Here is a 21834-nt window from a genome sequence, read left to right as displayed (position 1 = left end):
TTCTCATCTCTCATTCCTGTGGTGAAGAGGATGAGCAAAACGGTGCAATACCAGAAGATACTTGTTGAAAAATTGCTCCAAAAATTTACATCTGACAACGCTGGCGGCAGAGTCTGTAGTTCCTTGGCCAACCGAGGAGGGGAGACAAGTGGAACACACAGCAGTTCCAACAGAGGCAGTGCCTTACAACTACTGGGTGTCCAAGCTGTACACGTGGCATGAACTGGCGCTCTACACCTTGGAGGTGCTCGCCTGCCCTGCCGCCAGCATTTTGTCTGAGCGGGTATTTAGTGCTGCTGGTGGCATTATAACAGATAAGCGTATCTGCCTGTCAATTGAAAATGCTGACAGGTTGACTCTTATAAAAATGAACAAAGCCTGGTTTGACCATAACTTCTCAACTCCACCAGAGGAAAGCTGATGAACATAAAGGCACTTTAAATGTGTTGTTTATAATGTACTGAATGCACTGTATTCCCTTGCACCCCTTCCACCACAAACAAGGGTATATGGTTAAATCTTCCTTTCCTTATCCTCCTCCATCAAATCAACATGCGTATTCATCACATATAATGCCCTTGCATATATGCCCATCAAATATGTTTTACAGGGTCAGCTCACCTGCAGGCCCTCGCATATAGTTTTTTAGAGGCAATATATGGAAGACTGGGCACACCTCAAGATATTAAGCCATACATTTATTGGTTAAAACAGTCATAAACCAGTACCTGTAGAATAAATAATAAATTAATATGACGGTGCAATAATTAAAAACACCAATAGTCCTAAATAGCAGCGGATATACTATTTCATTAAAGAGAATGCACTTTTCATTATTACAAATGTTGGATGAAAATGCGCAGCAGCGCAAATGGACCTGGGTAGCTCAATCAAAATAGCAGAAATAATCGACCACAGTTAATGGAAACAATGTCCTTTAGGAATAAACAGCACTGGATTCAGCAACAAATCCGAATGCAAGGTAGCTGTAAGCTCGTATCGCTAATGGGCAACTTTGTACCTCCTTTATAGCGCACACAGTGATGCTGTTCAAATGCAGAAACAAACTACTATACAGCGGCGTCCCGCTGCATATAGATCTCAGCGGCGTCCTGCTAACATAAACTGTATAATAGAGTTGGGCACACCGACCTCAGTGTCGGAACGGTCTTACCCTCTTGGTGCAACCCTGGTCGTCCTGCAGTATTCAATAGAATTTTCTTTTCACCCCAACAGGGTTTGGTTTGCCGCGTCGTGGATCTGCGCACGTGAGTCCTGCCGGTTTGGCTTCGGACCCGATGTAATGATGCTTTCCACGCGGACCTTCAGCAGACAGTTCGGCACCGGTCTTAATCCTATACGTACTGCACTACTTATTAGAAAGATGGGGGGTCTGACCAGATGCGTTTCGGGGTTGGAGTATCCCCTTCTTCAGTGGTGAGATCAGCAGGCCCTTGATCCAAATGTTTTTGAGGGTCACCTGCAGGCCATTAATCATAATTTTTCAAGGGTGTGTATGATGCCCTCCTTTATGTGTAACATAGGGTGTATCGGTTCCTTGTAATTTTTGGCAGCCCTTTCAATTAGTGCATAGTCTTTATGAGTGTAGGGAGTTCCACTACATGAACAATTGTACCACAATGTGAATGAGGCCCTCCTTTATGTGATATACAGGTTGTATCGGAGTGCCTCTTCCTTGCAATTTTTGGCAGCACTTGCACTTTATATACAAGTTAATATACAGGAAAGAATGTTTCCTATCAATTTTTCCTCTAAAATCAATTTTTTTATTCGGTTTTGTGCATATTATTGTCAGTCTGTAAAAGTGGTGTACTATTCGGACAACATCGTTCCCAGCTGTGACCTGGGAGTCCAAGATGCATCCAGAAATCCTCCCCATGCTGTTCCCGAACCATTTCGGTGGTGTTTCTATAAATTTCAGATATTTTCCTATGAACCAGGCATCCTCCCCTCTTCAGAGCAGGGGGCACCTGATTTAATGCTCTGGTTCTACCACTGACTTCTATTACACTCTGGTGCTCGGTAGAGCACCCGAACATCCTGATGTGTGCGGCCGGAGCCCCCCAAACACCCGAGCACTAAGGTACTCGATCAACACTAGTTCTAAAGCCTTTGTGGAGTGTATAAGTGGAAAAAAGTTAGGGCCCATTTGCTGTTCAGCGGTGCAGTTATAAGTTCTAAAACCCTTTTTGCCATGTATTAGTGAAAAAAAAAATATGAATTTTCCGTTCAGCAGTGCAGTCATATGTTCTAAAGCCCTTTTTATGTGTATTAGTGGCACAAAAAAAGTATTTGCTGTTGTGTGTTGAAGTGAGAAAATTATAGCCCTTTTTGGTGAGTATTAGTGGCAAAAAAATATATATTTGCCGTTCAGCGGTGCAGTTATATATTCTAAAGCCCTTTTTTGCGTGTATTAGTGGCACAAAAAAGTATTTGCTGTTTGGGGTGAAGTAAGAAAATTATAGCCCTTTTTGGCATATATTAGTGGCAAAAAAATATATATTTGCTGTTCAGCGGTGCAGTTATAGATTCTGAAGCCTTCTGTGGCATGCATAAGTGGAAAAAAATAAGGGCCTATTTGCCGTTCAGTGGTGCAGTTATATGTTCTAAAGCCCTTTTTGGCATGTATTAGTGGGAAAAATAGGGCTTATTAGCCGTTGTAAGGTGAAGCTGAGAAAATTACAGACTTCTTTGGGGTGTTTTAATTTCCTTTTTATTTATTCATTTGATCTAACAGTATGTCAGACAGAAAAGTGGCAGGCCCTGCAAATAGGAGTGGCAGAGGCCTAAATGTTTCTGCCATAGGCACAGGTCTCAGCAGAGTAAGGGGGCATGGTAGCAAGAGGCCTGAGCTCCCGGTGTCATCAAGCGGTCGTGTCTTGACCAACATCCAGCGGTTCTTGAATGGTTGACTCGGTCATCCACTTTGTCCCAAGTGTCATCAGGTACCGCCAGCCAAGAGTCGGTCAGTTCGACAGACACAACCCTTAGTTGGCATAGCCCGAGAGCAAGACCCTGTGCCCTCATCCTGTCATCAACCTGTCTCTGTCCTTTTCTGTTCCCTCAGCCAGATAGGTATTATATGCTGTAGGCTCAGCTCCACTATACAATAAGGACGAGCTACTAGAGGACAGTCAGCAGCTACTGGCCAGCCAAGATGTGGAGGGTATATCGCCGCTTCCTCCAGTAGGCGAGCAAGTAGGAGGAGAGTGGCGTGGGAGCTGTTGTTACAAGCGGTCTGGCTCCTCACCCAGAGACTGTTGAGGAGAACATCAGTGATGTGCAGACAGTACTCGATGATGATGGTATAGCTGATCCCACTTGGGAGCCGGGTGAATTAGGGGCTTCATCATCATCGGGAGAAGAGGGTGGCAGCTTGCCCGTGAGGCAGCGGCGGAACCAGCAAGTCGCTAGCGTGGCTGGGAGTCAGCAGGGTGGCAGCAGTGGGAGGTCTGGAGCCAAACGTGCCCAGGGTAGACCACCCTCTTTGCAGGAGCCTACCTTCCCGGAAAGTAGTGTTGCAGGGGTTCACGGAAGCAGCAGCGGTAGCAATCAGTCAGTGCGGAGTGTTAGGGGTAAAAATCACTTACTTAGCGGGGGGCAGTTTTTTGTTAAGCCGCCAGAAGAGGTGAACATGGCCATTTGTAGAATCTGTGGGCATAAGGAGAAGTGTGGACAGGGTGCCAATGTTGGCACCATGGCTCTGCATCAGCATATGCAGTGTCACCATAAAGTTTCCTGGGAGAACCGTGCCTCCGAAGTGGTGGTCCAGGCTGCCGCATGCAACTGCTGCATCGCCCAGTGGCATGCACCTGATTTCAGGCAGTCAAGGCTCCACCACCTCAGCTGAAGGGAGCAGTATGTCCTTCCCATCATCTGCTGGTCCTGATGCTCCTGCTCCTCCTCCTACTCCTCGTCAGTCATTCCGTCAGCATTCGATCACTGAAGCCATTGCCAAGAGACAACAGTATGCGTGCACGGCGCAGAAGCTGAATGCACTCCTGGCAATTTTGCTGGTGCTGCAGTTCCTCCCTTTCCAAGTGGTGGACTCTGCACCTTTCAGAGAACTGATGGCTTGTGCTAAGCCGAGATGGAGAGTCGCAAGCCGTCATTTATTTGCCAAAAAGGCAGTACCAGCCCTGCAAAAATATGTAGAACAGAAGGTGTGCCAGTCCTTGAGCGTGTCGGTGTCTGCCAAAGTGCACAGCAGCACCGACGTCTGCAGCGTAACTACAGTAAGAGACAATACATGTTCTTTACGGCCCACTGGGTGAATGTGGTTTCTGCACAGCCACACCAGCAACTTGGCTAGGTGACGCCAATTCGGCTTCCACGTCATCACGCCATTGGTCCTGCGACAATGTCCGCCTCTGCCTTCTCATCCTCCACCGTGTCCTTAACCTCCACTGCAGGGAAAATTCACAGCGACCCTCCAGAATACCAAATGTGCAGGGCACGGCGGTATCCCGCTGTTCTGCACCTCGTTTGACTGGGAGAACGGAGTCACACAGGGGAGGAAATTCTCTGTGTCCTTCATCAAGAAATCAAATCCTGGCTTTCTCTGCAACAACTCAAAATTGGAACCATGGTGACCGAGAATGGAAAGAACACGGTGTTGGCGCTGCATCAAGGAGGGCTGATCCATGCGCCCTGCATTGCTCACCTGTTCGGTCCGGTTGTCAAGCAATTTATGAAGTCTTCCACCCATCTGCAAGACATCCTAAAAATGGCCAGGAAACTTTGATTGCACTTCAGCCACTCGTACACTGCAAAGCCCTCCTTGAGCTGCAGCGGCAGAATGGGGCTCCCCAACATAGGCTGATATGCTACGTTTCCATCAGTTGGAATTCCACCCTCAATGTGTTGTACCGACTACACGAACAGAGAACGGACAGGAGTAGTCCCCTGTGTAACTTTGATATCCACCAGTGGCAGCTCATACGTGACACCTGCCGTTTGCTCAGGCCCTTTGAGGAGGCCACGTTATTTGTTAGTCACCAGGACTACGGGATAAACAATGTTATTCCACTGCTTCATGTCCTGGAACAGATGCTGGTAAAACTGGCTGGTCAGGGGACTGGAGACGTGACACCTAGAAAGATGGCAGCAGAGTTTGATAAATTTGTTGGTCAAGATCTCTGTTTACAGTCAGTGAACGGGTACATGATTTATCGCAAGGATATGTAAACACCAACAGATGGGGTGTTAACCCCCAGAAGTACTGTAGGTCATCAGCACGAAGGAGCAGTCATTTTCACAGCCCGAGGTATCCACCCGGAAGCTTGACCTCTGCACGTTGACGGTCTGCATTGTGAAGCTTGTCTAAAAGAAAAATCCTCTTGATCCGGCACAGGCTACTTTGCCCCTTCAAAAACAATGGACTCTGTACAGCATGACACCGATGTATAATTTCTCATACACCAGACTGAAAGAGTATTCCAAGCACCTGTCTGCCACATAGCTGATGTGGACTATATATTCCAATGTCATTACTTGCAGTTCTTCAGACACTTTAGAATCCACTTTTCAGCAACCTAGCTCGTCAGGGTGATGATGGCATCTGTGTCAGTTCCTTAGTAAAGACTAACTAATCCGAGTGCTGCGATTGATCACAGAGCTGGCCATCAATAACATCCAGTATTGAACACATGGACGACTCTCATCTCGAACCTTGTCCACAATATTCAGGAACCCCGGATGTCTTACATGTCTTAGACATGATCCCTGCAGTGCTTACTACATGTTATACTGCAGGGATGCAGGGATGAGATCATAGCTTTAGCAGTGGATGTGCGATTCATTTCTTATTTTCTCTCCTTATTTAATACATAGAATTCTGTCCCTGGATCTGCACTCCTTCCACTAGCCAGGTGATTTTAATTAGCCTAGTATTCAGTAGTAGGGGTTCAATTAGCCTATTATGCTCTCAGTTGGAGTTCCTGTGAGCTTCAGAGCAGGTGAGCTTTGACAACTGTTCACATGGTGCGGTGCTGCATGGGGGCCACTGTGCTGTTTTTCTGGCTGGTTGGTGGGGCCCAGAGCTAGGTATGGCATGGTCAGGCAGCAGGGGTGCTGTTTGGCCACTGGGTCCCGCCGCCGGCCGGGATGGCGCCACAGCGCTGGTGGTCGCCGTGTAGCGCCACGCCAATTTTAGGTTAGGACCCACTCATAGAGGCAACCTTGGCGTGGTGAGCTGGCTTATTGCCTTTTGATCAAAATGTACACAAATGCCTCATTTAGCATGTAGCCTGGAGGTGGTACACATGCGCTATTTAGTGCTGTCTCCTGCAGGAACGCAGGGATGAGATCATAGCATTAGCAGTGGATGTGCGATTCATTTCTTCTTTTCTCTCCTTATTTAATACTGCTTCTTACCATTCTGTTACAGCGGCTGTGAGACCTGCACATACTAAGGCTTATTTATGAAGATTTTCGGGTGTTGCCTGTACCAACCAGTTACCTTCCAGCTGTGATTGTGTAGCCTGCACTGTAGGAATGAGCTAGAGTCGGCGTGTTTGCTGGACTGTCCTCCAGTTATCAGCCATAACCCCATACTTTTAATGATCGATATGCAAATATTCCATTCACGTGTCATTTCTGGTTTGGATCTACTCCAGTTTTTTGGGGGCATTAGCAATACTGATGGACTACTGACCAAATGCTGACCGAGTGAAGGCGGATGCTCCACAGACAGGATCAATTTTTTGGGGGTTATTATTCTGACGGATCAGAGGAGGCAAAATAATTAGTGACGTCAACACAAAGTTACTGCTGACACCCTCTCCACTCTGTCAGTGGGGCTCTACTTGTATAAGCATTTAATAGAACAGGTTCTGTAGACATCTATGTGGAATCAGCTGTCGACGTTATAAAAGGAGTGCGCTTCTTCTTGGCACTAACATAGACCTGTAAGGCTGAGTTCATACTTGAGTTATTTGGTCAGTTTTGGCCCTGTGACTGCCCAAATAAGTGAAGTGTGCAGTGATTCTAAGAGCGACTCCTGTCATCTGCATGTCATACTGACTCACAGTATTATTTCACTACCACAGCAGACTCCCTATGTGTGTTACTGCAAGGCACAGTTCTATGCCACTATAAAGGCTCTCTGCAGCCAGCCTGTTTTTTAACATAATTTGCCACAAATAAATTTGGATTGAACAGAATATATTTTTTTCCATCTCTAATATTAATGAATAAAAATGTGTGCTTTCCTTTATATACTAAATGCAACATAATAGAAACAATAAACCTTTGATCAAATTTCATCAGAACGGATGGACCTGAGAAACATGTCAGATATGGGAACATAAGTCTTATAGAATAAAAATACCCTGCTATCCTATGCTGATTATTGCATTTCTCTATTTCAGAGACAATTTTTTTCTCTGAATGACAAGTTAATGTCTGTGCATTATCAATGGGCTCTGTAATGGCAGGGAAAACATTGAGTTTGTAATTCCTCACTCATTGGATGTGACAATGCTGGAGAGCCAGCTCACTGCTTTCGTCTGAAGTATCACCTATTGATTTTCTTTTTCCTCTTTTAGGTTATTTATAAACATTATTTATTTATTTATTTGTTTGTTTGTTTATTCACTTCTAGAACAGATGGAAACTGCAAAGTGAGTATCTGATCTTCTGCTAAAACCTTGTACTGGGTACATCATAATGGTCCACTACCTCCTGTATTGGGCACATCATAGTGGTCCGCTACTTTCCTGTACTGGGTACATCATTATGGTTCGCTAGCTCCCTGTATTCGGTACATCATAATGATCTTCGGCCTCTCTGTATTTGGTACACCATAATGATCTTCTGCTTTCCTGTATTCGGTACACCATAATGGTCCACTACCTCCCTGTATTGGGTACATCATAATGGTCTTCTACATCTCTGTATTGGGTACACCATAATCTCCACTACCTCCCTGTATTGGGGACATCATAATGGTCTGCTACCTCCCTGTATTGGGTACATCACAGTGGTCCACCACCTACCTGTATTGGGTACATAATAGACATCTGCTACCTCTCTGTATTAGGTACATAATAATGGTCCGCTACCTCCTGTATTGGGCTTATAATAGTGGTCTGCTACTTTCCTGTATTGGGTGCATCATTATGGTTTGCTACCTCCCTGTATTTGGTACACCATAATGGTCTTCTACCTCCCTGTATTTGGTACATCATAATGGTCTGCTACCTCCCTGTATTGGGTACATCATAATGGACTTCTACCTCCCTGTATTGTGTGCACCATAATGGTCCACTATCTCCCTGTATTAGGGACATCATAATGGTCTGATACCTCTCTGTATTGGGAACATCATAGTGGTCCACCAACTCCCTGTATTGGGTACATCATGATCATCCACTACCTCCCTGAATTAGGTACATCATTACGGGCTGCTGTCTCTCTCTAGAGAGTACATCATGATGGGCTTGAAACATCCCAGTATTTGGTATATCATGGTGGGCTGCTATCTCCCTGTTTTGTGTGCAGTATATCCCCACAGAATTTGAGCTTCCATAGACTGCTGCCATGGTGTTAATGATATCATGAACAATGAGCTAGTAAAAGCCAGGTACGTAATAAATTGGTCCTAGCTGGGCTTAATCTGTGGATAACTGAAATACAGTTATTTATTTGCATAAGAACTGGTTAGGAAAGGTTTCCTTGAAACCAGCACCTTTCAATATGCACTTTTAGTGCTAGAGTGGAGAAAAGTAACATATAGCAGTTCGACTCATTTATCCTTTTAAAGGGGTGTCTAGTTTCCGATCTTGATTACTCCCAGCACCCCTGAAGATTAGCTGTTTGCCTGCCAGTTCTCCTTTCAAAAGGTCAAGAGGACTGAATATCCCCATACTACTCTTCTCTCGCATGTCTCTTTTCCAGTAGACTATTGAGTGGGTCTCTCTCTCGGCTTTTAATATTACGTTTGATTTGGGTAGAATCTGTTTATACCCAAACTGATTTTTTTTTTTAAATGAGCAAATTGTACTTGAAACTAATTTCAAGAGATTCACTAATGTCTAGTTTGTATGTATGCAGACCATCTACAGCATTTCTCCTGCAGTGGCCACTTCAAGGGACAGAGTTATGATGACTTCTGAAGACCAGCACTTCAATTTGAAAGTGTTGTCTTAAATAGACATATACTTTAAATGGGATATCTAAACACCATTTTTATTTAAACCAATAAGGGATACTCACCTCACTGTTACCCTCACTACTCCTAATTAAACATTTACCCCATTCCCCACTGGTCTCTTATTCTTGGTCACTCTTGACACTTGAACCTTCCACTCAGCCAACACAACCATGTTTATAAAGTTATTTTAATGTGTGTTCGGCACAACTTAAGATACCCATATACATAAGTAAAGATGGCAACCCCCCAAATTCAGCAGGTGGGCCAGCCAACTATATTTTGTGTATGGGGGTGTGCTGACTGTCCCCCAACAAATAGTGATCAGACATGTTACATTTTAGTAGGCAATTACTTTGTTCTGAGGTGTCTGGAAGTGGTTTACTTTCATTTCCTGACTGATAACACATGTATGCTTGACTGAGCTGAGTGTGCATATGTATGTGGGAATCAGGAAGAAAAACTGTTGGGCAAACTAGCTTTCGGACGATAGTTATTGAAAGTGTATGTGCAGCTTAAAGACTATGGAGACCTTTGGGGCAATTTTTTTTCATTGCATTGTACATTTATTTTTCCATTGGTCTATATTAAACATTTTTAACAGTTCAAATTTCTTATAATTTGCTACTTGTTCAATGTCTGCATATAGTTTGCTCTGGTAAATTAATGTAATATAGAGCTTTAACAGCACTAATCTGATGTAACCTGAGTTGTCTGATTGCAGAGCAGTGTTGTGATGTCATGGCCATCCTCTGCGTGAAGAGATAATCCCTCTGTGGGAGTACTTCTTTATACAATAGAAGGGTCTTGACATGAAAAGAGATTCCCGAATCCCTCTGTAGGTGGAATTAGTATTTTTAGATTGGATATTGAATTGGATTATTTCTCTCTGAAAAACATTTTCAGTTTTACTGTTTTCACTTTAGAGGGTTGCATGGGCAATAGTTAGATATTAGGGAGTTGCATATATGACAATAGCCTAAAATGTCCCTCACTATGAATGGTTGAAAAATAGAGCATGGCAAAAATCAGAATCCACAAATCCCAATGTATTTTCCATATCCCCTTAACAGGATACAATGCCATCTCCGGTAGCTTGTATTCTTCCTTTGACAGAGGAAACATATTCTGATATAAAACAACTTGTGATGGCTGAGAGACTGCAGGGAAGACTTATGGAAGATACCACATTGGCTGTTATCCAACCAAAAGCTGTTCCTGTAAGCAGCACTTTTCTATGATGTAAACATGCCCCTGTAGGACTTCTTCAGACAACCCCTATAAAGCATGAAAAGAATGTGTCACCTATATCATTATTTTTTGCCAGCTAAAACCAGATAGTGACACATACTTTTTTTTTTGCTTTGTTTTGATTTTGTGGTGGTAGATTTTTTTATTCTGTTTCCTGAACATGATAGTGTGGTGGCTAGCTTCCCGAGCTGCTGTTAACAGCATTCAGAGGTATGCTCTACAGCAGCTACCATGGACTCTCAGCACAATAGCCTGGAGGGGGCTAATTGAATTCCTATGGAACAGTTTTCTAAAACTGGTTTGTAACCTGTGCAGAGGTCATTGTACAAGGGAGGAGTAGATAAGCTGGACCATCACCTATTGTGAATGGTGAATCCTGCATTACCTGTATATGGCATTTGTCATTGAAATTAGAGATGAGCCAATTAAAGTTGACGAAGTGGAATTCAATTCGAATTTCAGGAAAAATTTAATTTGCAAGGAATCCGATTTTCCTCACGCTTCGTGGTAACAAATCAAATTATTTCCTAAAATGGCTGGTGCACATGTTAGGACATGGAGCAAAGAGCTCTGGGAACGAGGAATCACTCACAATGCCATGCATGCAGCCAATCAGCAGCCAGCCAGCCCTGTGATGTCACAGCCCTATAAATAGCCTCAGCCATCTTGGATTCTGCCATTTTCCAGTGTGCTTAGTGCAGCGAGAGACATGCTAGGAATGACTTCATTGTGCTGAAAAAAAACGATTTACAAGTTCAGGGATTGATTAGTCTAGATGTAGGGAAAGGATAGGGAGGAATAATTCTGCTGATTTTAGGTTTGCAATAGATGATACCTCTGTAATTCCAGCAAACATTGCTTGTTATTGGGGTGCAAGTGCTGTGTGATACAGCATTAACAGGGTATATTACTAGAAAAATTTGTACGTCTTAATAGCTCTTGTGTGGTTATATGTTCAAAAGCATTTTTGTGGTGTATTAGTGGCAAAAAAATCTTATTAGCGGTTCAGCAGTGCAGTTATATATTCAGTTATGTATTTCATATAGTGCTATATATTATTTTTTAAGAAAATTTGTCATTTTTTTCCATCCAAAGTCATGATTCCTCCCTGCTTAAGTTGCTTGTGGGCCAATAACTAACTGGCCCACAAGCAAGAAGCAGGGTGGAATCATGTGTTCAAAAATGACGAATATTCGAAAAACTAATATATAGCACTATATTTGAAATATTCGCGAATTCTCGAAGTGCCAATATTCGCAATTAAAATTCGTAATTCGAATATTCACGTTCAACACTATTAAACACACAAAAAATATAGTCTATGCGCAGATAGGCTGCAGTTAATAGCAACCAGTATTGACCCTGTCCTACAGTCCTCTGATAGTTTTAATTACACATGATTTTCCTATCTTCCACACTTGTAAGGTTTTAAATGACAAAATAAAGATGTTGTTTTATTCATATACAATAGGTTAGAATGCCTAAAGAGATATTTTTTTGGCCGTTTGGTGCCTTGTTGTAATTATTCTGAGAGTCCCAACCAGGGCTTTATATAAGATTAAGGGGGCCATAGTTACCCCAAGGAGAACTCGCCTGTCCAAAATGTGGAGAGACTGACCTTTGTCAAGATGAATCAGGCCTGGATCAGCAAGGATTTTCAAACACTTATGCCTGATCCATCAGAATAGATCATCTGTGGTTCTTACACCCACCATTGTCAGCAGGCACTGTTATTGCCAAGCACCTCCCCACTATGTTACTGGGTCACTCTGTGGTCTCCTGATGCTGCTGCCACCTCACCACTCAGGTCTCCTCATGCTGTTACTGCCACCTCCATACTCTGTCATTGTGCCACTCTGTGGCCTACTCATGCTGCTGCTGCCATCTCCACACTCTGTCATTGTGCCACTCTGTTGCCTCCTCATTCTGCTGCAGCCACCTCCACACTATGTCACCTTGCCACTCTGTGGTCTCCTCGTGCTGCTGCCAACTCACAACTATTTCTGGGCCACTCTGTGGTCTCCTCATGCTGCTGCTAACTTAACACTGTCACTGGGCCACTCTGTCATCTCCTCATGCTGCTGCCACCTCACCACTATGTCACTCTGTGGTCTCCTCATGCTGCTTTTACCTCACCATATGACTTGACGCTATTTTTTGCTTGTTTTCCTGGTTGACATAAACATTTATTTGAAACTTCTTCTGATCTTTCAGAAGGAAGTAAAAATGAGATGCAAAATGCATCCTGTCTATGTAGCAGCTGTAAGGGCTGTATGGTCCGATGAGAATTGGCTTATGATATGTTAGCCAAAAGCAGGAGTAGGTACAAAACACAGAAGATATGCAAATATACTATTTACATGTCATCTCTGTTTTGGATCCACTCCTGTTATTATGATTTTTTTTGGCCTGAGCAATTCTGATGGATTACTGACCAAATGCTGACTGAGTGAAGGCGGATGCTCCACAGTCAAAATCAGTTTTTTGGGGGTTATTGTTCTGATGGATTAGAGAAAGGGCAAAATAATCAGTGACATCAACACTCCCTCTCCACTCTGTCGGGGGGGGGGGGGCTCTACTCGTATAAGCATTTAATAGAACAGGTTCTGTAGCCATCTATGTGGAATCAGCTGACGACGGTGTAAATAGAGTGTGCTTGTTCTTGAAGCTAACATCAACCTGTAAGGCTGAGTTCACACTTGAGTTATTTGGTCAGTTTTAGCTCCGTCACTGCCCAAATAAGTGAAGTGTGCAGTGATTCTAAGAGCGACACCTGTCATCTGTGCGTCATACGGGCTCACATATTGTTTCACTACCACAACAGACTCCCTATGCGTGTTACTGCAAGGCACAGTGTTCTACACCAATATAAAGGCTCTTTGAAGCCAGGAAATAGCAGTTTTTTTTCGATCTAATAAATCTTTTCAGAAAATTTGGCAAACCGGATAAATAGAATTTTTGAGAAATTCGCTCATCTCTAACTGTAATCCATTTGGATAATGAGAAGACTGTTGAAAATATAAATAATGACATGGAAAATTATACATTTGAAATAACCTTTCAAAAAAAATATGTTAACATAAAAATTAGATTTTAAACAGTAGATAATTTTCTGACGACACATTCCCTATGAGAAAGTCTGTTTAAAAATGTATATGTTGTGTTGTGCTACACAGGAGTATGCTCACCCTTCACTCCTCAACTTTGGTTCAATTTTTCCATGTGTAGAAATATAAATAACAGAGAAAGAGAGCGCTGTGTTCCTTTAGGAGTACAATAGTCAGCCCTGCTATGATTTGTAGGCCCTTGTACTGTGTATGCTGCCTGTAAATGGTGATACATTAGATTTATAACAAATCATTCACAGGATATGAAGGTAAAGCTGGTAGCTTTCACAATCTCAGTGAGTTTTATTAATAGCTAGCCTTCTAGTACTAACAGAAACTTCTAGAGAACATTAACAGGCAATGATAACAGCAAAAACAGGATCTATAAGCCATTAATAATTATTGACATTACATAGTCCTTAATTCTTCTGTGAATGCCAGGAAATGTATCATTGTTGTTTGCTATTGGGTTGTATTAATAGAATGTTGACTTTAAAGGGAACCTGTCACCTGGATTTTGTGCATAGAGCTGAGGACATGAGTTGCTAGATGGCCGCTAGCACATCCGCAATACCAAGTCCCCATAGCTCTGTGTGCTTTTATTTTGTAAAAACACAAAATCCTGGTGACAGGTTCCCTTTAAGGCACTGGTCACTGTTCCTAATGTCTGGTCATTAATGATAATAGGTGCATTTCCAACACTGACCATAGAAAATAGGATAAATCACACATCAGAAGTAAACCTTCATACAATATCTTTACAGTACATGTTATGTTTGGTTGCTATAGGTGTGAAATATGATATATAAAAGTTACAGCACTTGCAATTTATAATTTTATCAGTTGAAGGTGCATTGTTGGGATAAGGATATTGACAGCCTATCCTCAGGATAGGCCATCAATATCAGATTGGAGGGGGTCAGATTCCCAGCATCCCCGCAGATTAGCTGTGTGCTGTGCCCTCCTCAGTATTTGCTGTGGTCTTTCTACCTGTAAGTTTCACCGAATGTTTATATGAAGCCATCTTGTAAACTGGGCAAAGCTGCAATACTCCACTACCATGTTGCTGGGTATCAGCAACATGGTAGTGGAGTATTGCTGCTTTGCCCAGTTTACAAGATGGCTTCATATAAACATTCGGTGAAACTTATTAAACACCTGATTTGTGACGTGTCAATAGTCAGACCCTACAAATCTGATATTGAAAGGCCATTTTGAGGATAAGCCAACAATATCCTGATTTCTGAAAGTGAAGTTCCAGCTTTAAATTGGAAATAGTCCTTAAGAACTAAATTTAAAGTTTTGTTATCAAATCACATCAAAACACATTTGCATTTGACTATGTTACATGGATCTATTGCTCTACAATTCCAGTGAATCTCAAAATCTGTATATAGTTTTTCATATTGTGTTAAATAGCCATAGAGTTATAAATATACACACTGTTTGCTTTCAGCCACCAATATGGGGAGCTATGTAGTAAGCTCCTAAGCCCCCTTTAGTGGATGCAGAGGGTAGCCAGAGTTGTATAACTTATATGGAATCTGTCACCAGGAACAACAGTATAAACCAGGCACAATGCTTGGTAGGGATCTCTGAGCTATTTACATTGTTACATCTCTTCACTGTAGCAGGCCTGAGAATGTTGTATGTTTATCATGTTGTTACTTGTTTATCCAGTGCAGTCACAAAGTCTGTAATGGTCTGCATTGGTTACCTTGTTGACTCTCATTCTGTAGCCATGAAATTTGCCCAATTCTTCTCTCTCTCTCTCTCATTTTAGTGGAGGACACATGGTGATCTGTTAATCTCCAGTAACACTGAAGAAAAACCAAACAGAGACATCATCTGTGAGCGGTCCATATAGCAATGTGTCACAGGTTGTGTTCAAAGCATGGAGCGCAAAAAAATTTAAAATTGCTGTCTTGCTAGGTGTTTATCCACCTTTACTATGAGGCTGCTACGTTTTATTTTTTGTTATACCAAGGAACTTTACTACTTTGGTGTCAGTGACTGAATTATTGAATGGTCTTCTGTCTGGCAGGCAGAGAAATCTTCTTTGCTAGTTGGCAATATATATATATATATATATATATATATATATATATATGGGTCACATACTGGCTTTATCTTTTCCTCATCTGACTGCTCTGATGTCTCCATATCACAATTCTTTTTGTTAACTTCAGCAATAATTCAGAAAATGTAACCATTGCACAGGGGTTGTCTCATCACAAACAATGGGGGCATATCGCTAGGATATCGCTAGGATATTCCCCCATTGTCAAATAGGTGCCAGTCCCACCGCTGGGACCTGCACCTATATCAGGAATGGAGCCCCCCAAGGTAGTGGGCTGGAGGACTCCGGTTAGGCCACCACCAAGCTCACTCCCCGTAGAAGTAAATGGGACCATGCCGCACATGACCGGCTACTGTTCCCATTCATTTCTATGGGCTCGACGGAAATAGCCGAGCCAGCACTCGGCCCCAAAGAAAATGATTGGAGGGGGACTGTGCGTGCACAGTGCACCCTCCAACACTTTCAGGCTCCGTTCTCAATATAGGTGCGGGTTCCAGGGGTGGGAACTGCACCTATCAGACAATAGGGGCATATTCTAGCAATATGCCTCATTGTCTGTGATGAAATAACCACTTGAAGAGATAAGTTATATAACTGTAGGTAAGCAGTTTGATGGTTAACTCTTCTGACTTGTAGCTACAATAAACAAACGTTAGTGATAAAGAGACATGATAAACAGCACTAAGGTGAAAGAATCAACATAAATCAATAGTTTTTCTCTATGAAGTGCTGCCCCCTGCTTCCTGACACCCAAAATACTACCTATACCACTTCACTGTCAGCTACGGGCTCTACTGTAGGGATGGACTGCACCTCAATTGGGAAGGTGCAGCTGCTTTGGGCGAGAAGATGGCTAGAAGGTTGGAGGAGTGTTCAAACTAGGGACTGGGGGGGAGGATAATGGAGAGACCTTTGGCAAGGTAATGGAACTGAGGATGGAATGGAGGAAGGGACTAGAACAATTAAGCAATTAAGGTGTAGGGTAATACATATACAAAACCTTCTTAATTGCATGTATACTAATGCCAGAAACCTGACTAATAAAACTGGGGAACTGGAAGTAGTGATGTGTGAGGAGGACTATGACATAGTGAGAATAGCTGAGACATGGCTGGATGATAGCTATGACTGGGCGGTTAATGTACAAGGTTACAGTCTGTTTAGAAAGGATTGCCAAAACCGGAGAGGGGGAGGGGTCTGCCTTTATATAAAGTCCTGTCTAAAGCCCACAGTCCGAGAAGATATAAGTGAATGAACATGTGGAGTCACTGTGGGGAGAAATACATGGAGGCAAAAACAATAATAAAATACTGATAGAAGTTTATTATGAGCCACCTAATATACCAGAGTCCACAAAAAATGTACTGCTAAGGGAAATAGATGAGGCAGCAAATCATAGTGAGGTGGTTATTATGGGGGACTTCACCTACCCAGATATAGACTGGGAAACTGAAAGCTGTACATCTCATAAAGGAAACAGGTTCTTGGCAATAACCAAAGACAATTACCTCTCCCAACTGGTTCAGGACCCGACTAGAGGGACGGCCATACTGGACTTAGTATTAACCAATAGACCTGACAGAATAATAGATGTGCAGTTTGGGGGACACCTGGGAAATAGTGACCATAAAGTAATAACCTTCCAATTATCATTAAAAAGAGTGTTTCTTCAGGAGGCACAAAAATAACCAACTTCCAAAAAGTTACATTTGATCAGCTAAGAGAGGCCATAGGCCGAACAAACTGGGACAAAGTCCTCAAAAATATAAATTGGTAAAATGATTCCTGCCCACCATTTATTGATCAATATAAAACAGCAGAGGTGTGAATAAAGCTATTTAGCAGCAGCTGAGGTGTGTATTATAGGATTATGCCGCAGCTAAAGAGCATATTATGATGTTCTGCAGCATCTCAGGTGGTGTATGATGATGTTCTTCAGAAGCTATGGTCTTATAAGGTCCTGCCGCATCTCAAGTAGTAATAGACAGTTCTACAGAAAGAGATAAGCAGTGTCTGGGTAATGCCATTCATCTCTGTAGAATTGTCTTGCTCTGACATTACAGTTTGATGTTTATAGAAATATTATTTACAGGAAATGTTCAGTATTGTGAATACTGATAGTATTAATACTAATGCTGCTGTTGATTATTATTTTGTAAATACGGGAAACCTGATATCTATTTGGATACAATGTTGCAGTCATCAGCCTCATGTTCCCCTTGACTTATTTGTCTTGGCTATTAGATGTACATTATCCCCCCCTCTCACCACACAGAGCAGCCTGCTGCAATCCTCCTGATAGCTTTGTCTTTGCACCAAAGCATACAGTATACGGTAGTTAACAAAACGGGTTTATTCTGACACTTCTCATTCATGATGCATCATATAGATGTAGCAGATCTCTTGCTGTCAATACCACTCAGGGGCTGCAATCTAACATGTAGCATTCACCACACCACCCCTACTACTGTACTAGCCTACAGACATCTACAATGCCATTTTGTGTTGCAGTCGCCTATTTCATGGCATTGCCCTCATGTTAGGTTTACTACACTATAGAGGGGGTAGTACAGCTAAGCAGAAGATTCCTTAGTATTTCCCAATATCTTGCAGCCAGTTTCAGAAGGATCCTGCCTGCCATCTATCTGCTGTATAGCATATAAAAAGAGTAAGTGAATTCCAGGACAGGCTTCTTTCCCTCTCAGCATGCAGTAGTAATGAGAGGCAGAGAAGCAAGAAGAGAAAGAGAGGAGGGGGGAGGAAGAGAGAGAGAGAGAGAGAGAGGGAGAGGGGGAGAGAGAGGGACAGATTTTCACAAGCTTTGCAAAGCCAAGACTGGGAGCAAGCATCTCCATGCAGGACAAGGATCCAGGGGCTTGTGACCCAGAAACTCTCCTGGATCTGCAACTGAAGTATGACAGGGAGGGAGGGGATATGAGCCTGGAAGGGCTGTGACTCTGCGAATTACAACAGGAAGGGGATGAATGGTTATTTTTTTTTTTTTTTGCCTTCACCCATATCTGCCTCATTCAAGGAATGCAAGCACTGGCAGGTAAGCACTTACTGCAAGCGCTGTCCATGCATTTTATGTGTATTCATCCTTATATCCAATGTATAGTATATCCAGTTTCTAATAGAGGTGGGGCTCAAAGCTCCCCCACCCCCTCTTCTGTTAAGGGATGGATGCCTATGGGGGGGGGGGGGGGGGGTTTAGACACAGCCTGTAATTAGAGAGGCTGGCAGAGCCATGCCCATAGCCCATCCAGGCTACTATAGAAGTAAGATATTTTTTTCTCTCCCATTCTCTATTGCAGTGGTTTTGATAACAATAGACAGGCAACTGCATGTTGTGCCAACAGTGGTCTAATTCAATTAGGATGTAAATGAAAGCAGGAGCCCTCAGACAATACATGTGTACCAGGAGCTGGCATCCCAGCTGCAATCTGCAGATCCAGTCCAGGCTGCCATCAGGTGCAGGAGCTACTGCCTCCCCCCAGCATCTGGGAGACCTACAAGAGGATTATTCCTTGCTGAGAGAGGTACAGCATCACAGAGGTTATCATGGGGGGTTACCATATTTAATTATGTACTGTTCTTTAGCTGATGGGGGAATCCTTGCTGCATCCCACTCATGTTGACTAGGAGACCACCTACATCCAGTGCTGCAGGAGAACATAGATGAAGTTACATATAATGATGTGACCTAAATGATCAAAGCCTGTTGCCCTAGACTCCTGCTGAAATAAGCCTCCTTCCCCATCTCTTCACATATGGAACAGTGGAGAAGGAGGCTGGGGATGGGGGCATATAGTCTGAATATGCTTCATAGAGCAGGTAAGGTTATGCCATCATTGACTTGTTAATTGCTGGCTGGACATACCAGAGAGACTGTGGGGTTTACACTTGGTCTGTGTTTACTATGGGGGGGGGGGGGGTAGTGTTTGCACTTCCCTGACACCTCAATGGATTAGGGTAATAACCCATTACTAAAATAATATTCCATTAAGGAGGATGAACTGTGCACAGATGTAGCAGGGCTGACATTGTCTTTTAACTCTTTCTGCACCTTGATAACAAATGGAGTTTTTCTAACTCCAAGGTTTAACTGCAGTCCTATGGAAAGCACATAGGTGTCCAAATGACAAAGCCAGCTTTGCTACCTCAGCAAATGTTTGATAAAAGGAGAAAGTATTTGGTGTGTTTTGTTATTGTAGATTGCTCCTGTATATGTTATGTTGTGATTTCTCTTTGTGAGGTCCTGTCACTTTAAGCATTTCATATTTTGGTGCAGTGGTTGCAGCTTTGTACCATCTGCTAATATCCCCCAACAAGATACAGTATGAGTTGTCTGGCTGTATGATTGCTAATGACTTTAATGGCTGGATGCTATTTGCATTGAATTGCTGCTGCCGGTTCCCTGCCATAGCAGATTGCTGTCCATGGTGCTGAGATGCTCCTCACTCTCTCCAGACTAGGCATACATTATAGCCCACAGCACTGCAGGCTGCCACAGCTGGCATCACCTGTAGGATTGTGCCATTCACCAGTAACCTGTAGCCTGTTCCCATCAACAACCCCATCCCCTAAAACCCCTTTGTGCTCATCACTGCTTTCCTTTTTGCTATCTAAAAGCCAATAGTCAACAGATTGTGGTTGCTCCATCAGCACACATTGCTATCTTCTCTAAATGGACAGATACATATAGCATCAGCCATCATCTTCTGGGGAACATAGCCAGCAATATCTCCTCTCTCTGAATGTAAAATAAGTTGCTTAGTCTCTTAAGCCTGTCCATTAAATATCTGCTGTGAACACAGTCCATAGGGGAGGTCAATATTTTGCATTGACTCTATGCACTATCAGTAAAATGATATTATCTATCTATCTATCTATCTATCTGTCTATCTATCTATCTACAGTATCTATCGTCAATCCACCCATCCACCTGTCTAGATCTATCTATCTATCTATCTATCTATCTATCTATCTAATATATCTGTCTATTATCTATATAATCTAACTATCTATCTATCTATCTATCTATCTATCTTCTAATATCAATTCATTATCTATTTCTCTATCACATATCTATTCATTATCTATCTATCTATCTATCTATATAACTTTTATCTTTTATCTATTTATCTACTATTTATTATCTATCTGTCATCTAACTACCTGTTTATCTATCTATCTATCTATCTATCTATCTATCTATCTATCTATCATCTATCCATCCATCCATCTATCTCATTTAAATCTCCTATCTATCTATCTATCTATCTATCTATCTATCTATCTATCTATCTATCTAACTCCTATCTATCTCCTATCTATCTATCTATCTATCTATCTAACTCCTATCTATCTATCTATCTATCTATCTAACTCCTATCTATCTATCTATCTCCTATCGATCTATCTATCTGGAACTTAGATTGTGAGCTCAATTGGGGACAGCTTGAAGCAAATGTCTGTAAAGCACTGCGGAATACATTACCACTATATAAGTGCATAAAATCAATCTATCTATCTATATCCTATCTATTTATCTATCTATTATCTATCCATCTAATCTTTACATTGACTCTATGCACTACCATGCAAAATTATATTATCTATTATCTATCTCGCTACAGTATCGTCAATCCACCCATCTACCTGTCTAGATCTATCTAATCTATCTAATATCTAATCTATCTATTATCTATCTATCTCTTATCTATTTATCTATCTATCTAATATCTAATCTATCTATTATCTATCTATCTCTTATCTATTTATCTATCTAATATCTAATCTTATATTATCTATCTATCTCTTATCTATTTATCTATCTATCTAATATCTAATCTATCAATCATAAACTGACTTGGACTACAGGTAAATAAAGTAGGTGATCATAAGTAACTCACACAAAAGTGCAACTCAGCTTCACATTGAATTCTTCTATTATCTGTGGCAGGTTGAGTTTAAGTTGGTCATTCATTACAGTTGGCACTATCCTAGCTCAGTGAGTATTGGCTGTGCTCAGTAGAAGCAGTGAAATGACAAATCTAGCTCTGCTTCCTGTCTACATTTCCTATTCTGCTGCATCCACGAGGCACAAATGTATATGTGGGGTACTCCTGTCATGTCAGCAGTGTTAATCCAAATGAGTAAGTTTTGTTTAGGCTGCTGAATGAATGCACTGAAGAATTATTTCCAGATTATTTTGACAGATG

General features: G+C 42.2%; 1 protein-coding gene across 2 annotated transcripts in view; it reads left to right on the top strand.

The window, feature by feature from the left end:
- The first annotated feature begins 18560 nt into the window (after positions 1-18560).
- SYT3 (synaptotagmin 3) overlaps positions 18561-21834 on the top strand; it is a 318843-nt gene continuing 315569 nt past the window's right edge. The window contains exon 1 of one of the 2 annotated variants that reach the window (XM_044294267.1): positions 18561-18662. The gene's annotated coding sequence lies outside the window, so the exon portion shown is untranslated. Of the gene's footprint in view, positions 18663-19037; positions 19150-21834 lie in introns of those variants that run through there. The other variant, XM_044294269.1, reaches the window with a different exon arrangement.

The sequence above is a fragment of the Bufo gargarizans genome, chromosome 5, assembly GCF_014858855.1.
Source record: "Bufo gargarizans isolate SCDJY-AF-19 chromosome 5, ASM1485885v1, whole genome shotgun sequence".
NCBI lineage: Eukaryota > Metazoa > Chordata > Amphibia > Anura > Bufonidae > Bufo > Bufo gargarizans.
This window is presented reverse-complemented; position numbering and strand designations above follow the sequence as displayed.